Raw genomic sequence first — 21,365 nt, forward strand, 5'->3', positions numbered from 1 at the left:
GCCAAAGGAAAGGATGTTGCCTAATAATTATGCACACCTGATATAGGGTGTTGATGTCATTAGACCACACCCCTTCTCACTACAGAGATGCACATCACCTAATATGCTTAATTGGTAGTAGGCTTTCGAGCCTATACAGCTTGGAGTAAGACAACATGCATGAAGAGGATGATGTGGACAAAATACTCATTTGCCTAATAATTCTGCACTCCCTGTATATAGTGTAGATACTACATGATATGCAGAGAGGGTATATTAAATTGTTCATATCATGTTCAAGTGAAGTAAGTCAATAATAAAGCAATGTTAAATCTTGCAACACCGCACGTGATTTTGGCTCGCGCACTTTGGATCATGGTTTGAGGAAGGCATCCATCTCATTCAAGTTGAGCAGCCACCTCTACTTTTTTTTGGAATACTGAAAAAAAGGAAAATGGGTGGTTGTTTTATTTACAAATTTGTACAAAATAATTTTGTGTTTCTATCTTGAACGTAATTAAATAATGTAGGATCTGTATGAAATTCAACAACTTAATTTGATCTCGTTGAGATGACATGATACAGTCTAGTAAGAGTGGCTAGTTGCTAGTTATTAGAGTTAGGTTAACTGGTGAATGTAAGTGGAAATGGTTGTTTGTCTCTATGTGATAGACTGTTGAGCTGTCCAGGGTGTACCCTGCCTCTTAACCTATCACTTCGGGGTTATTTCCCTGCAACCCAGATAAAGAAAGGAGGAAGGAAGTTGTTGTAAATCCATTCGATTTTTATGTTAACCAGACTCTAGACTTTGTTGAACAATATGTTAATATGAAGACAACATGTAGTATTTAAGTAACCAATTAGTATTGGGGTAAAAGTTATTGAATAGTGCTGGAATAAAATGACAAATTTGTGAAGGATTAAAATATTCCAAGAGCTCAACTTACTTCATCTAAACATGTTTCAATCATGTTTTATAAACACAAAATGCACAGGTTTATTAAATATGAATAAGTTGTGTTGCTTTAACTTAAACAAGTTTCTGCCAAAGCAAAACATCTGTGTGCAACTAATGTCCACTATTGAATTAAGTAAATCTAACATGCTCTTTTTTTCAGTGCAGGGTGGATCACCTGATTGTTGAGGGTTTCTCTATAGCAGGTTCTTCACCTGACAATATAAAACACCTGGAGGTGACTGTTGTTGTGATTTGATGGGTTATAAAAAAAAACTGAATTGAATTAAATACAGTGTCTTCCTGTCCATCTTGGGCCCACACACGTTGCAGCTCTTCTTTTTGTTGTTACTGGATCTGGAACATCCCAGTATCAGGGATAGCAAAGTTCAAAATCAGATTTGATGGCACATGAGTAACCATCATTTATATTGGCTCTGGTTGCACCACGCTGGCAGTCATGCAGGGTGGCCCAGAGTGTACCCTGCCTCTTAACCTATCACTAACCTGTAACCAATCTTTGGGCAAGAGGGCCAATCAATTTCATAATTTCACAATTTTTTGGCATCCATATTTCTCTCCTTAATGGTTGCTGATGAGCTTGTTTTGTAGTTGACAGACTCTGAACTGACAATGCTGCTATAGCTCACCTGTTAAGCTGATGACCCATGTCCTGAAGGTGAGTGACCTCACTGCAGGGCCTGGATTATACCCCAGACCATTTCCTGTGTGTCATCCCTCCTCACTCCCCACTCTCCTGTCTAAAGTCTGCATTGTCCTGTCCAACAAAGGCGAAAAAAGCCTCTTGCTCTGAAAACTCTTCCTCTTTATCATGTTCCAGATCTTTACTCTCTTCTAAAATCACTCCTGTCTGAGCAGGGACTCTTTTTGGCATCTTGATCGATTAAGAGCCACCCCAGCAAAGCTATTTGTTGTTTCCCAACTTGAAATTTGCAGCTGGGACAGAGTATGAGAAAACAAAGGCTGGGTCCGGCAAACACAAAGTGTAAAACGTGTGGCATTGTAGGAGGAAAAGGTGTAGGTGCTTGAAATGTGACAATGTTCGAACATTGTGAAGGAATAGCAGCAGCACAAAGAAAACATACACATGGTAAGAGCAGGGTGTGAAGGAAGACAAGAGAGTGGAGGGACACTGCGTTTCCACACCTTTCTAACCCGAATGCAAGGTATGTAATGTTAACGTGTGCATGTGTGGCAGAAAATAAGCCAAAGGCAAGGAACCTGAAGATGAAATAGTGATCAATCACATCATTTTTTCTTTTAGTTAAATACTGAAAAGAAAAACCACAAGAGGGTTAAGAAAAAAAAAAGACAAAAACTTTGCCTCGTGAATGCAGGCTGTGTCACAAGCACTCATCAGTATCTTCCCCTGGACATAAAAATGTATCATCTTTAACTCTTCCTCTGTCCCGCTCTGCAGCCCAGAGCTGTAATGCACCTCATCTGAATGCTAATTTACTATTTAAAAATCCTCCCTTTATACGCAATGGCGGGGGGGGGCGGATGAATTTGCTAGGAATCACAGATGTAGAGAGAATCAAACCTGAACTCTCCTTCTCTTGCAGCTCTGAAGGCCGCTTAATTAACCCCCAGGCGGGGCAGGTTTCCTGGCAGCGCATGGCCACAGGCGGCGGACACTGCTCTCAGATTTAAATGCGCATCTCATTTCCACGGTGCTGATCACGCACAGACAGGGCCTCTTTAGCGCAAAGAGAAAAGAAATAGTTGGGGGAAAGAGAGTGTTGCAACCTCAATTCTCCTCCTAAATCCAGCATCTAATCCCCTGAGATGGCCTTTGAGTGGGCGGATCTAGGTCGACCGGAGTCACTTTTTTGGGGGGTGGGCGGGGAGGCTAAACGCTTTGGAAAGATCCTTTTGTTTGCGCCACGCACACAGCGGAGATCCTTTGAGGCGGCTTAAATAGAAAGCAACTGGCCTTTAATTGGAGTGGTCTGTGAGCAGTTGTCATATGGAAATATTTGAATAGAGATCGTGTGCAGCACTTGAGCCCAAATCCACTGGCGGTTTGGAGAGTTTGAGGACAGCGAGGAAACTGAGGGATTAGATAAATGGACTCGTTCAGCCAATTAACAATTTAAGCGGCTTCAAGAACATGCTGGTTAACATTTGAAAGGAGTTTAAAGGCCCGGCCCCCTCAGACCGACACCTTTGTCACATGTGCTAATAACAGATGTGTCATAATACTGCGGGGGGATTACACGAGAGGGCGGCGGTAATCTTGTTAGGTTAAGATTACAACTGTGATCTGGACGCGATCGTGTGGATTTCGGTTTCGTGCCTCGCGAACGCTATTTGAAGTTCACAGAGAGGGACCCAGTGTTTGGTTTAAGTGTCAACTTGTTCCATTTAGTTTCATTTCTCATTGAAGATGATTTCATATCAGCTCGCCGGGCTGACAAGGTTACACGCTGCATTTGTTTGAGTTTGGCATCTCTAATCATGGCGTTTCCAATTGTGTGATTTATGTTCGCCGTCCAAATGCGGGCTATGATTACGAGGCCTGGTGGCGAGCGCAGTTTGGATGTCTGTGGTGGGCGAATGCGGGGGGTGGGGGGGAGTAAATGGGCGTTTTATTTATCACCGGTGCCACAGCCCCCCTGGAGCGGAAGAGCGCCCTCCCAAATTGAAATATAGCGGAGTTTACTCTCCTGATTAGGGCTCTCTCCGCCGTGCGCAACCCAAGGCTATCATCAAACTGCGAACAGCGGCGCGCTGACACCTAATTGCGTGTGGATTAATGTGGCCCAGAATGACAGCCAAGACACCCCCTCCCCTCCCCAAACCAGTCAGTGCACCTCCTCTGTGGGGACAATGAATTCAAGAAAATCACTGGATTTACGAGCTTCTCCGAGAAATAAAGTACACATTAATGCGTCTATGTGTTGCCTCATTTGAGATCATTGAGCTAAGTGTTATCCACTTCTTAAAATTATTATTATAAAAATAATAATAATAAAACAAGTGTGGACCTGTGCAGCAAGCAAACATAAATCTGACTAATATCAGTTCTGAAAACATCTTCTGTGATCCTTGAGATTAAGTTGCCACCAAGACACAAATCTACAAAACTATTTCAGCATGAAAGCAATACAGTAACCTATATTACAACAGCAGCCTGGATCTGGTTCTGGTACCTGTTGGGTGTCTAGGTATTTGATCTTTAGGCTTTAAAAATGTGTAATTAGCAATAAAAATAGACATGATAAAAAGTTTTGTTATTAAGCTTTCTAAACAAAGGATGCAAGCGATAATAAATATAATTGACAGTGTAGTACTTGCTCAGATGTTGGACATCACAGATTTCCTTACTCAGCTTCATCTATTTGACTTCTCAGACCTGAACTTCACCAAAGCTCTGAAGGTTCCCTGGTGCACATTTTACATGGCATTATTAATATAGATGTTATAATAGCCGGATATTGTAATTTTTAAAAATGTAAACCCCCAAATCAAGAAAGAACAGAGCCAAACTGGACTACAGACTGAACATGTTTAATCACCACTGACTGTTGCTTTCTTTTAATAAATGTATTGTACTCATGTATTGTCAGCAAGTAAATTACTTAGGAAAGAGTTCTGCGTTGGGTAGTTTGACAATATTACATTACACAATTAAAATAAAGATTGGCTTTATTATAACCACATAACCCCAGAGTAAGTCTGCAGAGGTTAAAGTGACGAGTATCTGAAGTTTATTATTATAAGTGCTTCCTCCTCCTCACACTCACCGATATTCTTCTACAACTTGTTGCCAGAACAACAAACACCATACAGTTACTGTCGCACTGCTGGTAATGTGGTAATTGCAATTACAGTAACTGTGTGTTTGCTTTTTTTAAGTACAGTTGAGTACCACTGTGTACATTATGTGTCTACATCATGTTCCTGTTGAAATTAAATTTTATTCTTATGAATTTATAAGAATATAGAATATATAAGCATATATAAGAATGACAATAAAAAACTCATTGAACTTGAGTTTGTTAAAGGCTGATGAACTTGGATGATAATGTGACTGTGATGTCTAAAAAGCAGATGATTTTAAGATAAAGTCTGGGTAAAATGAGATCCACAGGGGGAACAAACATGTTCACACATGAATGAACTACTTCTTTAGTAATGTTCATATTTAAAAAGATATAACAAATTATTATCATCTTATAAGTTACAAACATTTAAATTAAAGGTTTATACGTGCAATGAATACGTTTATTACAGTTACAGGTACATTAAAAATGTTTGCACATCCTGATTTACTGTCATAATAAGAAAAAATCAATGTTGTGTTTGGATGACACGTTAAGTCTTAAATAGAACTTTATATATATCAACCAACCAGCTATAGCCAAGGAACATGTCTTTATTACCATTACAAATAAATACATAAAAAAAATCAACTGTAAATGTGCAGGAAAAATAAGGTTGATAACTATAGCACTGGGTTTTTTTTGGTCTTTCATTTTTATAGCGCATGAAAGATTAACACCAATAACAAGAGAAATACTGATGTACTATCAATAATCACATAAAATTATAATTCCTCTTCTTGTACACTTACAGAATTAAAAATCTGATATCTAAACCAACAATGTGAGCTTCCATTGGTTCATTGGAAAGTCATGGATAATGAAGAATTCCAGTACACCACTTTTTACTGAACTCCGTGATTTATAGCACAGAGGGATTGGAAATGTATAGATATATATTTTCTAATAAACAAAACTTCCTGTTTATTTCTTTTACTTTCAAAACTGAGGGCTGTTTATCTCACTTGTTTTCTGACGGCCATATGCTCCTGGGAAGCTAAACTTAAATGTAAATAGGAAAGGTAAAGTTGTGTTATCAAAAAAGTGACCCCACCTCCACTTTTTTTTCTCTTGAGATCAAAAACCTCCAACCTCATCGTTTATGTGTGAGTGTGCGAGGTACCTGCCTGGCTGGCCAGCCGACCCTGGAGGCAATCACCTGAGCGTTAACATACAAACCCTCCATAAAGCACCAGCAGGCTATGACCTTTACTATAATTCATCACACGGCGCGAAGACAGAGGGGCCCTTCACAGGCCAGTAATTTGATTACTATAACATCTGTAACATCAATAATGTCCGATGAGATTGTTTTGCGCAACCAAACATGCAGAGGCCATAAAGGATTGCTGTGGCGGGGAGGGGGGAATGAGGGTTTGTGACATTTAACCGCGTGCAGCCAGTGTATAGCTTCATGAGTGGAAGATGATGGTCGTGCTGATAGTGATGACGATGGTGATTCAGGGGCATAGCATGATTTGGCATCACCTTTTACGCACAAGTGTCAGTGCGGGTCAGGGATGTAGACGCAGTAGGAGTAGGAGCTTTAAATTGAGCTGGACTCCAATGAGCCAATCATCCAATCATCTAAGCCCTTAGCCACGAAGTCGTGAATGAATTCGGATCACTCGAAAACAAGCAAAGCCAAATTATTGCGCATGGCCCAGAGAAGGGTGAGCAATTAAGCACGCGCTCCCGCAGAGCTGTTTGTGACGTAACAGCGACAGTATGAGAGAGAGGGAGAGAGAGGGAGAGATTGTGGGATATAAATGTTTTGCTTAACCAGAGGAAACACTGTGCCCGCTAACCGATCGTCGAATCCATTAAGCTAATTTATTAAATGCAATTTGCCGTGTGTCATTGAGCTGAGTAATGCCGGGGAGAGCTGAAAACGGGGGCGACAAAGGGCCATTGGGCGGGACAGCGGGGATGCAAAGCCCTGACACACGGAATTAGAGAGGAATTAAGAGACTCATTGAAGAGCTGCTTCCAGGATAAACAGCACAGCCATCAGACAGACAGACAGATAGACAGACAGACTCAGGGAAAAAAAAAAATCCAGCGGCCTCTGAGCCCCTCAGTGGATTTCTGCTCTCTTTTCCAAGGTAGTTTGATTATTGAATTTCCATGTCCAATAAAGCCTATATTTAGCCAAGCATACAGCTTTGATTTGCAGGCGCTTATTCCCACTGGCGACCATGCATGATTAGCACTTCTCTCTAGAAGCTAATATGCTCGAGGTTGTTTTCCTCCACGCACCTTGCATTAAATCATCTTCCAGTGTGTTTTGCAATCCTCTTTGTTCTGCTCTGCAGATTCCTTTATTCCGCAGGTATCCCCGGTGTCACCAGGAGGCATTCAAGGCCCCCATTTAACCCACAAATGCAAGCTCGACATTTTTCCCCCAACTAAATAGTTTTTTTTCTCTCTCTTCGAATTCCTCTCTCAAATCCTCAGCAGGCTTTTAGTCTCACCCGTCACAAAAGCGTCTTATGTTTCATCGTTTTGACCAGTGCAAAAAAGAAATGTGTTCCAATTCCCACACTGGAGAAATAAAAAGAAAAAAAAATCTAATGCGCCCCGGTTATTAGCTCAGGCAATCTATTTGTGTGTCAGAAAACAAGAAGAGCAGGAAAAAAAAGAATATATAGGCTTTCTTTTTCATTACCAAACATTACAACCTTATTTCCATCACTGCACCGTTAAGTAATTTGCGGGGGAAAAAAGCCAACACAGCCTGGCGGCATTTTCGCTGCGTGTGTTTAAACCCATTACTTTGCCTTTTAATCAAACGGCGCGCTGGTGTCAAAAAGCACTATTTTCTCCATGCACCCCCCCCCGGTTCCAGTTCACTTGGTGACCTTGAAAATGTTTGCTCTTCTAAACGTCTCCCTTCGCCATCCCCTGCAGCCCCTCTGGGCTCCGAACCTCTCATCAATCTCGAAAAATATATATGTATATATATATATGTTCGCGGATTCATGGCTGGACAGCCCGGGCGCGGTAATCAAGTTTAAGATGATGACGGTGTCGACGATGGTGTGGGGCTTTGAGGTGGAGCCATGATTAGGTGAGCAAATGACCTCGTGGGATTATCAAGATACTAATATCAACAAAAAATATATTATAGTTCCAGAAAGGCGCGAGTTAACCCCCCCCCCAATGATTGATCGCATTCATTTATGTCATTTAGATTTATACGAGTTTCAAAAGGGCCCGGATTATCCATGAGAATTTGAGGAAAGGACGACGACAGGAGACTTCACCTGTGCTCATGCTATCTATCTATCTATCTATATATATATATCGATATAGATATATATATATACAAATGTGTGTGTGTGTGTCGATTAGCCCAAAGAATCAGATGTAAATTAATAAAAGGGAATAACTGTTTTGCTGTCACCGTATCAGATGATGGACTAGTGCTTCAATTACACTGCTGATCGGTTGATTTAACCCTGCGAGTGCAAAGGTGAGAGAGAAGCGCGTGGCCAGGCAGCACGTGATACTCTACTACTAGTGAGCGTGCGCGTGCCAAAGCGAGACTGATGTTGGGAGGGAGGGGTAAAAAGAGGGAGGGCATGATGTGAGTGTGAGTGGAACAACATTGGGCCGTATGATTTATCGCAATGGGAACGCGGCTCCCGTTTTTTGGTGCCCGGCCTGTCCTAACGCATTTCGCTCCAGCCATCAGCTATGATTAAACACCTGCTTTTGCGGGGGAACAAAGCGCACTAATCCAATATGTATTTCTGACATCTTAAATATCACCCAATCCCCTGACATCACGGGCTGGGCTTTTTCCGGGGGATGGAATTCTAAAACATATTTTTCTAATTTATGGACGGACTATAAATCAAAATTAAGGCCGGCGCACAGCGAAATATACATCAGTGCAAAAAAAAAAAAAAGACTGGAAAAAAAAACTGACGATGAAGGAGGCTTTCACAGCTATCGCACACACAACACTGAATGCCCTTGTATGCTCTCTCTATCTCACAAACACACTGTGGCGCCTCTTGATAGATTCCTTGATGTGTCACATTGTTCGTAGTGAAATACTGATCCAGTTTTTTTGTGATGATGATGTGTAACATATATATTTATTTGGTCAGAACCTAATGGCAGCACACAACCTGCTTTGTGCTAAGAGCCCATTCAGCCATTTGAAACCCTTCAAATGTTCATTTAGCTCCACAAATCGAATCAGGACTAGTGATAAGTCACTCATTCGCGCCTTTTAAACGTGCTCTCAGTCGATTAGACACAATTTAAAAGCTAAACTGGACAGGGACCTGTGGGCTCTTCCTTAATTAGTCTGCGATTTACATCCCTCTCTGTTGCCTATACACACCATGCACCATGGGGAGCTTTCATCGATGGTTTCGGAGGCACATTTGGTATTGTGTTGCACTTTTTATCAAGTAGCTGAGTACTTTTACTTGGTTGTGAAGTACTTGTAATCCACCTAAGGGGATCAATGCATCAATACATGCAAAACCTAAATGGAACATAAAACGATGCCAACACGATGGCCGTGACATTAAATAAATACTTTTATATCTTAGTAACCTAGGCACCACAAATGTTGCATTTTTCTATTGTAAATGTTAGCAAGACACTGATCATAGTCAGATTTCAGAAACATGGAGCAAAAAATTAAGGTGTGTTTGTTAGTGGTTGACATTTGGTTGACAGTTGTAGTAAGATGACACTCATCAACAATCCTGTCATTTCTTGTACTGCATTGGTTTCAACCCCAAGTCGGCCTTTTACATTGTTTCAATAAATATCAGCTTTACTTCTTTAATTTAAGAAAAACCTATTTTTCTGTCATTGCTGCAAGGTTGCAGCAGTGTTTCCAAAGGTAATGCTGAATTTGCCCCCCGGGCTCCCCCACCCTCCCACCCGCGGTCACTGTCCCCCACCCCACCGCTAAGGTGACGCTTATTGTATGTGACTCTTCAATTTCACTGCTTCCCTGCATTTACAGCACATTTCTGCCGCTGTATTACCGCACTATGAACTATCTCGACAACCGCTGTTTGCACCAGGTAATGGATTGTTTTTTTCCTTATCCTCTGGACCCCACTGCTATTGTGCTGAGAAGCCATTTCTGCCACAAAAAGAAGAAGAAGAAAAAAACACACCCATAAAGCACAAACATTATTCCATTTGTTCTTTTACTTGCTGCTGGAATTCATGCCCTTTGTGCTGTCCTAAGTAGCTCTGTGTAGAAATTAGTCTCACCATGGTGCTGATTCCATCACAACAATGACCCATTCAAGGAATACTGAGAAACTAACCCAGATAATTGTTTATAGTGGCCTTAATTAATGCACTAATGACTGCATTTCATGCCTCCTAATGAAAATAAAGTATATTTTCAAGCATATAAAGTTTGTGGCCAATAGGGCAGATAATTGTCATAATGTCTTCTTATTGATATTTATGTAAATAAGCGAGTTTCTTTAATCCAACAATTTGAATCTAGTGAAAATGTTCATTACAATGCACACACGGTGAATCAATGCAGCATTAAATTTTAGCACCACAGACAGCACACTTTAAGCTGAGGACGTATTGGCCAATTTGCATCTAAAACGACTCTGTCAAATATGTTTTGGTAATGCGTTTATGAATGTTATTCAAGCATTAGTGTTGTGGATAAAGAGTGATATTAAGGTGGGTTATTTTCCCTCATAAACACACGCTTCAGTTAAATAGTCTGGACTGGGAGAATGTTAAGTCCTTTAAAGTGGGCTGAAGTTACAGACTTTAGTGCTGACAAACTGGATAATATCCCTACTTGGCACACAAATAACAAAGTCAGATGAAGACTTTGGAACATAATAGTCCCGTTGGATCTCTTCTGGGCTTTTGGGCTTTTTTGTAGGGAAGCCAGTAACACAGCAGGTGATCCGTTTCTCTCCTTCAGAAATGATTCTAAAAGGTTTTGGGGAAACAGGTGGCATTAATTAAGAGAAGAGTGAAAAATGTTGACGTTCCCATCCATTCAGCGACTTTTATGTCAGACAGCACAATTTAATGGTGATGTCGATGTACACAAAATGAATGCTTTAACTATGATTTTCATCTCCCTGACAAATTGGGTTTCTTTTGCCTAACATGTGTCCCAGTGAAGCTGTTTTTCATTTTTCACCCTTGCGGCTCCCATCATCCACCTTTCTCCTTCCTAAAACTCCTAGTACTGAATTACTGCAAGTGTCCTTTTCTGTCTCATCTCATCTCATCTCATCTCATCTCAAGGCTTTATCACAAATATGCAATGTTCAAAAGCAGTGCGTTTGATTTAGTATTGCAGTTAATCAATTAATATACTTTCACGTTACATTAATACCAACTTCAATTATTTCACAGCTACCTATCTAGTTACTTAAAAAACTCTTACATTAATAATTAGCTAAATTTACCCTTTTTAAGCAGGAATTGGCATTAATTATAGCTCATTACTTTATATAGTGCAGTATTGGTGCTTTCAATTGAAGATCAGTGTATTCACATATGTGTGCCAACCAAAGACATTTTACATATACAATTTACAAGGTTATAGTTTACTTGTACTTCTTTTCATTCTTTAAAAAAAATTAATTCTACTGCACATAATTTGTGAATGAGTGGTTGGTGAATATTCAAGGTTTTCCTAAACCTACGATGAACTCATCACATAGTTATATGTTAGCATAACTTGTAAATCACTAAAAACCATCAATCAGTGACTGGAACTTAAGATAATTATAGATGAATAATAATATAATCAGAGGCATAAGTAGCTTTTATTAATTATTGAGGTCCAGATTTTTTTTTCTCTTTATGCACCATAATAAAAATGCTCCAATGAACAGTAGAAAAAGCTACACTTTAGAAGAGGCTGGGTCCTGGAGTTGCAATACAACCAAAACGTAAACTCAAAATCAAAACCAGAGACAAAGAAATATAGAAGATGACTGTTGTGTTTATAAAACAATGAAAAAAAGTAATAAAAGAGTTATTTCATTGCTTGAAATGAAAATGGCACGATGGAAAAAGTTCCTTACTTCCCTGTGGGGTTTGTATAATTTGTAGAATTCCCAAAGAGTCTTTCACATTAAAAGTCACGTTGAAAATCAGACATTGATTCATGGCATTTTTTACTGTCTTTGCTTAAAAAAAACATACTGAAGTTCAGACCTTGATGACATCGTAGGTGGTTACAACCATGAATATAATTATATGTACATGACTCTAAATAATACTTTTATAGAGTGAAATATAACGTTATAATAGAACTCTTAGATTATCCAAACATCTCAGTCACCACTGAATACATGTACTTTTACATTTTATTTCTTTTATATGACATAATAGTGAATTTGTTTGCATGCATTCACCAGTGGTGGAAAATAAGTTATTAGAAGTGCTATAAATACACACACAGGTATATTTTGCACCAGGAATCGCTGTGCAAAAATTAAGGATAGGGATGAAATCAGCTTTATGATTATGGACTGAGATGATTGAGCTTAAACTAATGTGCTTCTTTGAATAGTGGCAGTATTATTTTTTTGACAGTGACTGACTGAATGTGAGAAAGCTGAACCATACTGCACACATGAACTATAATCAGGTCATCACGTGTGATTTAATAAAGTAACATTTTATACAATATTTTGCTCATTATACTAAATCAAAAACACTGAAACAAAGTATCAAATACTACTCATACAGTAGTCACCATTTGTTCTAACTTGAGATGATAAAATGATAAACTACTGGCTACACAGTGATGCCACAATAATAATAATAAAAACAATAAATTTAAAATATAAGATGTTTATGTATCATCAGTGGCATCAGTGCAGTCACACGGATAAAGTAATGAAATACTTCTTGCACAGCTGCATTTTTAAAAATACACGGCATTATGTAAATTAATGTGTTTGTATATAGTTTCCAAAAAGCCACATATAGTAACAACACATGTACAATGTCAAGTAACTGCTAAAACATTCAAACACAGGCATCCATGAATCTGTGTGCAAGAGAAATGAGAAGTGCGTGGGGAGATGATTTTTCATTTGGTGTTTCGCTTCAGCTCTGCCCCCTTCTACAGAGGATCCAATCAATCTGCCAGCTATTAAGTTTGTTAATTGATAATGCATACTAATTAGGCTGTGCGCAGTTACTTTGGAGACTCTGAGGAGGTAATTGTAGGCACGAGTCCAAATGGAGTTTAAAACAGCCTGTGCCAGGTAAAAATTCATTAGGCGGATAGATTGGAGAGGACGAGGAGTGGGAGGAGGCGTGGAGCAGAACAGGTGGAGGTGGGGGAGGGAGGAGGATGGGGGTCAATGCTAATGCCAGTCTATGGAGAAATTTCCCGCCGTGATCCAATCATTGTTTCTTTGCTGCGCGGTTCAACACTTATGGAAAGAATTTGTTGTTGTTCTATAAACTTCTCCATTCAGCTGGGAGGTCAAGAAAGAAACGCTGAACTGACTTTTCTATTCTGCGTAAGTGAAACTTGTTTGATCGTTTCAAACACTGCAAAATATGTCATTCTTTGGAACTCACATTTAGGGCCGCGGTTCTCTAACTCGCTTCTCTCCAGCACCGCCTCCTACGCTTTGTTGCCCTGAGGCTTGTGTGATTGACATCCATTTAACATAATGAGACCTATCTTCGGGATCCATGCGTGACAGCTGTGAATCAGCTGCTAATTGAGACGGTTGTGGTGTGTTTACTGTCCCCTTTTGGTGTCAGCCCGATGACCCTTTGAACTGTCTGTCAGTCTCCTCGACAAATGAATGTGTCCCTCACCGTGAGAGGCATGTCTGGGGATCATGTCAAAAGCATGTTTTACAGCTCGGCTCAGTGTCTTTGTCACTGAGACAGAGTGACAGAGATATACTGTGCAGGAGTGGAAATAGATTTGGCTTAGAAGCATCTCCACATCCCTTTAGGACTCAGAGATTGCAAATGGGAATTGTATTATAGTGGACAAGAGTGCATGGATTGTTGTACTATAACTCACTTGAATCCAAATCAGCGGTATAAATGGCCTACTCCAGAGGGAACTTCTGCAGTAGACAGGGCCTACATGGAAAGATGAGCAACTGTAAGCAGACCTGAACAAGTCTGAGCAGAACAGTTAACTAAATCAAATTAATAAGTAGAGAAGAGTAGCTCAAAGAAATGCATAAAATATTAAAGGAGATAATCTTTAAAAAGTGAGTAAAATGTTAGAAAGAGTTTTGTAAAAGTCTAATAGCTGAAATTATTAGCTAGGGGTACAGATAAATAAATAGACTACACACATATGCTTTTCTACTCTGAGCACTCAAAACACTTTCCTACTTCCTCTTTAACACAGTCATTTTATTTTTGTTTTTTAAACAAATTCAACATTCACAAACACATTTAAATAGATGATGCTATGATGATGATGCTACTTGCAGCTAGCTTGCACAGGGATACTTCAAAAATAAAGAATAGAGGAGCCAGGAATTGAACCATTAAACTTCTAGTTAGTAGACCGCTATCTCCTATGGCAAAATTAGGAATTAATGTTTAAATACAGTAGTTACCTAAAACTTAAATAAAATGTTATCAATTAGCTAACTAAAGTTATAGCTAGAAGTTAAATTCTTTAGCAATATCATTATAGATAAGCAAAGAGAAAAATAGTAGCTAGCTAAAATTATGAATAACATGTAGCTTATATAGTAGCTGTTCGGTTCTTTAGCAATATCATTAGGCCTATGAATAAATTAAATATAGTAGCCAGCTGACTAAAATTGTGAACAAAATATAAATTACCTAGCTAAATTCACGGCTAGCATGTCAGTTATTTAGAAAGAATATCATGGATTAATAGTTCAAATTGCAGGATAAAAATACTGACTCTGTTATCTAAAAGTGCTAATGAAACATTAGCTGAACATAGGAAACAGGTGAAATTGGTCGCTAAAAACTACAAGTAAAGATATGAATAAAATAGTAGCTAAAACCAACATCGTAAAGTATGTATGGACTGTTAATATTAATAAATCTAGCAATTACTGAAAAAGGGTTGACTAAAGGTTATCCAGACCCAGTTTAAAATGACTCCAGCTGAACTCATTTGAACATGAAAGATGTTGAGGGAGCAGACATTCCTGAGTCCATCTCACAGGGCTGAGTGAGTAGATAAAAACAATGGGGACCATCGGCCTAACTGAAGAGAAAATAATCCAAGTAGCCTACACACAAAAGCAGACATCTTGAGTACAGTGTTGATGGGACTTTTTCTGTCAGACAGTCACCTTTGTTTTTGTCTGTTTCCCTGTTTTTGTAGCTGACAAAGTGAATTAGCTATTCTGCTGCTGTAATATGAAAAAGCAGGACAATTTATGGCATCCCAAACTCGATGAAGAGAGACCGTAAACTCTACAAATTGCTTTGATGTTCTGCTGTTGTCACATTATTTATCCAGCAATATCCTCCATTTTAAATATCGACGGCCGCCTTTTGTTGCGTTAATAATAATTCATAGTGAGAGATTTCACTTGCAGTGTGAGCCTATCCTTCACTCTTTTCCCCCCAGTGGTCACTTGTTAAATAATCTCTCTCTTTCTCTCTCTCTCAGTTTCTGTTTCTCAGTTTTGTTTGTTTCACGCTCGCCTCACGGGACACCCAGAGACAGACAGCCTTGCCAGATTCATTTTCTGATCAAAGCTGTTTGATTTGGTCAATTTTGCCACATTGGAGACGTTCTCTATTACTGAGATAAATAGCCTCGGGCTAACTGTCAACGAAAACTTGTAAGCTAATAAATTATTCCAATTTCTTCCAGCTGGATTTCTCTTGGGAGTCAGCCTCTAGGAAATACACTTTTTGATTAGTAAATTTCTGCCCGAGTGTGTGTGTGTGTGTGTCTGTTTGGGCGTGCAAGCATGCGCATGTGTGTATGTCCGGACATTCGGATGTGTCGTTTTTGATTAGCAGGCAGGCTTCTGGAGTGGAAGGCGGCAGAGGGGGCTGTCAGGAGAAGGAGGCCTCTAATGCATTATGCATTGACAAGGCTTTGGATCCTGCCACCTTCGCTGGCACGCCTGGGAGAGGAGGCTGAGTCTGGCTCACCTAAGGGGCTGCTGCTGCTATATGCTCTCCTCCTCCCTTCTTCTCAGTCCTCACTTGTACTCGTGGGAGAGGAAACTTTGACAGAAGCCAGCCCCCGCCGTCTTCAGCACTTCTCCCCTTGGACAACCCCCAGGTGTGTGCTCTCTCTCACTCTCTCACTCTGTTTCAGACTGACACACACACAAACATGCACATTCAAGACAAACACACACAGCTAGACTTTCTTTTCTCGCTCTTGGCCTGGAAATGGGCCGATGGGCAGAGAAAGTGTGTCATCAGCAGAAACGGACAGAGTGAGAGGACATGACTGATAGGCTGGAGGAGAAAATTGATCGGCTCCACGTCTCCGAGCCAGGCGGTCTGTCCTCTTTCCATCGCTCCATCCCTCCACCCCCTCCCATCCTCCTCCTCCTCCACCTCCCTTGGCCTGTCTCCTCACTCAGCTAGCCCTGGTGACTCAATAAGGCTCAGCATGCTCCACATCTCTAGCCCTGCTCGGCTGGGTTTGGGCCGGAGCAGATAAATAGGTGTGCATGTGCGTACGAGCACCAAAGCCACACACACCATTCATCAACCTACCAAAACTGTCCCTAGATGATTACCTCTTCCAAGCTCCCCAAAACCAGGGGGAGGGAGATAGAAGGGGGGAGATGGTAAATGAAACTTTTGAGGGGTCAGTGGTTTTGTACTTTGGCTATTCATCTTCTCTCTCACCTCGCAGGGCTGCAGAACGGCAGGAGTGCTGCTGGGTAATTACCTCTCAGCGTGCCGCACTGCTTCATTATGTCCTGCAACTCCAATCCACTGAAACATTTGTAATTTAGTCTGGGAAGCTTCGCGCAGGCCATGCTGAGAGCAAGATGGTTGTGTGTAGATGCCTGCAAATGTGTGTGTGTGTGTGCGAGAGCAGCCGTGTATGGTGTCTGTGTGCCTCTGAGGGTAATATGTGCATGCATATTATTGGTTGGGATCACTTCTATCTCTAGCTAGCCCATTTAGGAAATGATTTGAAATTTAATTCATCAGCGGCAAAGATTGCCCATTATTTTCGATGAGTATTGTTTTTCAAATCTGCGATTGAATTTGCATCCACCAATCCTGCTAGAGTGCCGTATACATGATGCTTATGGAAGAACAACTTCATCTTAATATTGTATTATTTTGACACGCTCTGCAACTAGTACTTGAGGTAAATGACCAAAACAACCATTCTTCATGCTTGACTTCAGGAGAGACTCTGGAAATCAAGCTGGACTACAACAGCTATGTCTCCAAGTTCCACATCTTACCTGTCATGACCTCTAAACCAGGAATGAACCCCTACCATACACACAGACCAGTCATAACATACCTCCAGCCCCCACAGAGCTGTCGTCCATGCTGAGGCCCGGCGTCTCAGATGTGGACTCAGATGAGAGGACTGATGGATGAACAGGCCTTTGTTTTGACAGAACCGACGGGACTGAGGTTACAGTCCCTGGCACAAGTTGTGTTTTCTGATCTTCTCTCTGAGAGAAAACACAGCGCTGTCACTCAAATGTATATGATACATGTTTTACCTCTTACTTATCTCAAAGACTGCTCAAACCTTGTGTACCAGGTGCAGGGGAAATATGCTTAAGAATAAGACTCTTAAAGCTCACTGAGCACTCAGTACTTAGAAATACGTAGATAATTTCATTATTTTATCATGTTCTTTGTGCATCATTACTTTGAATTTGTCAGCAACTAAAGCAATGTACTACTGCTCAAAGAATTAAAAAAAAGTGTCCAGAACTCTGGGGTCCACTTTGATACAAATTGTGAGTATTTCAGATAGCACTTAACTCAATAAACTAATGTGTTTTAATAAGAATGTTGATGTATGTATGTTGATCTATAATTTTAAATGACAGTACTGAAAACACATTAGCCACTCGGTACTTCATGATTTCCCTTCACAATTTGTAGGATATTGCCCTAACTCCCTGATAGATGCCATCCATCCATCCATCCATCAGTAGCCTTGGTCTGCTCTGGGGGCTTCTGCCAGTACGACATGGGAAAACCTCTCCCTAGAAGGCATTCTCCCTTGGGAGAAAACTCATTTTCATTGTTTGTAACCGCAATCTTATTCTTTCAGTCATTACAGACAAACAGTGATTCACATGACCTCAAAGAAAAACAAAATCCAAATGATCCTGCCTGGGACCAGGGTTCCCAGGAACCTGCCCTGGAGCCTGGCCTGGGGTGGGAGATTGAGGGTGATTGGCTGGTTGTCAGGTCTTCGTTCTTGGGGCCCAGCCAGGTGCAGCCCAAAGAGGTAACATGGGCCTGCCTTTCTGCAGGAGGCCCCGGCAGTCCGAGCCCCAGCTTCTGAGGCTGTCTGTAGAGACAGTGGAAGATACAAGTCTTGTACCTGCCATTTTTAATTAATTTGACTTACTTTAACTAACTTAAATTTGTTGGAAACTGTTTTCATCAGCAGTATAATGCACATTTATTGGTTTATTTAACTTTATACTGTATATAAAATAATCATAATCTTTGGATCTGAAACATAAAACCAGTGCAGAAGTACCTTATACCTGCATTTTTTCTAATTTCCAGTAAGGCGTGACCCCTATGGTCGGCAAAGAGAACCCTAATTCTGTAGAAGTCTTGAAGAATGTCATATTTTTACTCCATCTCTAACCTTTAAAACTTTACTAATGAGTTTATGGCCTCTAGCAGTTTCAAGTCTTCTTTAATGAAACACAGTGTTCATTGTGTATATTTATGCCCATTTAAAGTAAAATAGACAAGAAAGCAAGGAGGTGGCCACCTCGAAATGCCCCCCATCCCACACACACACACAATCACACACACACAATCACACACACCCTCCCTCTAACTAAGCAACTCCCAGACAAGTCCCTATTAGAGACCGTTGGCCTCTAATCTGCTAATCAGAAAACTCATTTTTCCCTTATCCATGAAGTCCCAGCAGGCCACAAGCGCACACACATTATGCTTCTTCACTTGGATGTTTACACACACACACACACACACACACACACACACACACACACACACACACACACACACACACACACGGTGTTGTTCCTGTTAGAGGTGTGGCCTTACAGTAGGAAGAAGACCCCACTTCAATTCCTCCTCCTCTCACCCTCAGTGGAGAGGAGAGAGTGTAGGGAGGGCAGGAGCAGCCAGCTGGGTTGTAGGAGTAATAAAGAAGGAGAATCAATAGGGCATGCAATGGAGCCAAGGTGCTGCCATTCATCACGCCGCCTCCCTGACTCCCATCATTCATCATGCTCAATGAGGCAGCAAATAGGAAAATGACTATTTGTATCAAACACATCTGCACTCATCCACCAAGGTATTTTATTCCCATTAACTCTCAGAGTAAAATACGCACAGGGTTGTTGTTTTTCCCCCCCTCCTTGTGTGTGTTTGAGTGCGTGCCGTCTCTGTGTTGCATGTGTCTCTCTGTTTGTAAAGAACGGTCGTGAAAAATTTCTCGGGAAAAGAACATATTTGTGGTGGCGTTAGCTTCCGTCCTTTTTTTGTCTCATTTCTTCTCTGTCTTTTTTTTTTTTTTTAGGGGGGGGGGGCTTTTTATGATTTCACCACACCCACATCCCCACCCACCTCAACCCCTCCCCTCCCAGGTCTCACATCCGCCTCCCCATCATCCTTTATGAGCTGTCACTGGTGGATTCTTGTGGATGTCTTTATTCTTGAACGGGAAATAGCGGAAACACACACACACACACACACACACACACACACACACACACACACACACACACACACACACACACACACACACACCCCAGCATGTCGATCCTATTTGCCTTTTGGGTTTACACTCCCATAATAAATCTCTGCGGCTGACTCTAAGTGCTGGTTGTATTATTCCAGAGCGGCTTATTCACGCCTTCGCTCTATAAATTACCCGTGCCAGGTAAGATGGTGGTGCAGCTCAGCAGCTAAAGGCTGGATGGGATGCAAATGTCGAGGACTATCATCATTATAGTGTAATACCCCATGAAATGGTGGGATCATTACAGTCTATGGCAGGATCATTATCGTCTATGAGCTTTATGAGGTTCTGGAGGTGGGGGTGGCAGAGAAGCACGATACGATGAAAACAGGCTCGTGTGCACGTACGCTCGCATAAACTTGTGCCTCCTGTTCGAGCTTTTGTGATCCAGCCCCTCAACCTTTACATTAAACCAGTGCTGTTTGTTTTGAGGCTGCTCCCCTGGTGGCAACCCCATCACATCATTATGGGCCCACAATTTTAATTGGATCTGTCAAATTCTAATTAATGTGGATGATCCTCAAAACACACAACATAAACAACCAGATTCTCATTAAGATCAAAATAATGCAATATGAGCTTTGAGGGACTCTTTTTTTAATTTAATATTAATAGAGTGGCCAAACAGTAGGTAGGCAGTGAACAACTGATCAGCTGAGCATATATACTATCTGTATTTCACAAGGCCTGTAGGTAACATTTTAGCATTTCTAAATAAAGTTTTAATAAATATCCTCTAAATCTTTAAGTCATATACAGCAAAAGTCCTTTAACTGTTCTGGAGATACAGAGCAGTGTAAAATATGCCTTGATTAGAGATTATAGTGCTGACAAATACTGAAAGACAGCATATCTGTTTACAATTACATTATGCTTTTTTATGTAATTCTAGACTTAAAGAAGTTAACTTGTTGTTTATTTTTTTATGATACTGTATAATTAAAAATACTATGAATTTAAAAGGAGGAATAACTGTTAAACGTTAAAGCTACAAATAACAGCTAAAACAACAACAACAAAGCCCCCCAAGAAGTTAGTAAAAAAGTTTTTTGTAATCATGTTTTTTTTTTTAATGATTTTGATCCTGATCTTTTTCTTTTTATATTTTTACTTGCCTTCATACTTAGAGCAGAATGAAACCAAGATCAGATGAGGTGAGGCCGGTGGTAAAGTAGCTCTTCACTTCTTAAATAAACTGCATCCTTGTTTTGGTTCTTAGAGGGTGACTGCAGGACTCAGAGAGACACTGATGTTCAATCATATATAGAACATAACCTGAACATGCTTTTGAGATCAATCGTGGGCCATTTAAAACATACAGACAGCAGTTTTTACACTGAGTAATGATTTGAAAGAAAATTTTAACTGTTAGTCAGCTCTGACATAAATCTTTAAACCAAGTATGTTGTGTTCTTGAGTAGGTGTTCCAATTAAAGCAGCAAGATATTAAGGCTGCAACAGTGACTGCGAACACGCCCAGCCTTTGACATACTGTAAGTGTTGCTAAACATTTGCAGAGCACTAATGCACACAGCAGTTTCTGATTAGTGTTAAGAGCTGACCTTATCACAGTTCTCACCCAGACTCATTTTGCTTCTGTGCAGCTAGATGTCCCAGTGACATCGTGGAAAGTCAAGGGGAAATCTAAACTAAG

General features: G+C 40.6%; 2 long non-coding RNA genes across 2 annotated transcripts; both read right to left on the minus strand.

The window, feature by feature from the left end:
* Positions 1-304: 304 nt before the first annotated feature.
* Positions 305-20,253, minus strand: LOC120718617. Its single transcript, XR_005692532.1, has 3 exons — positions 20,243-20,253; positions 8,049-8,059; positions 305-585 (listed from the first exon to the last, which is right to left on the minus strand). It is a non-coding gene; the product is annotated as an uncharacterized LOC120718617 (long non-coding RNA).
* On the minus strand, positions 12,753-17,432 carry LOC120718616. Its single transcript, XR_005692531.1, has 3 exons — positions 17,258-17,432; positions 13,820-13,881; positions 12,753-13,619 (listed from the first exon to the last, which is right to left on the minus strand). It is a non-coding gene; the product is annotated as an uncharacterized LOC120718616 (long non-coding RNA).
* Positions 20,254-21,365: the final 1,112 nt, after the last annotated feature.

The sequence above is a fragment of the Simochromis diagramma genome, unplaced genomic scaffold, assembly GCF_900408965.1.
Source record: "Simochromis diagramma unplaced genomic scaffold, fSimDia1.1 OVJJ01000682.1, whole genome shotgun sequence".
Taxonomy (NCBI): Eukaryota; Metazoa; Chordata; class Actinopteri; order Cichliformes; family Cichlidae; genus Simochromis; species Simochromis diagramma.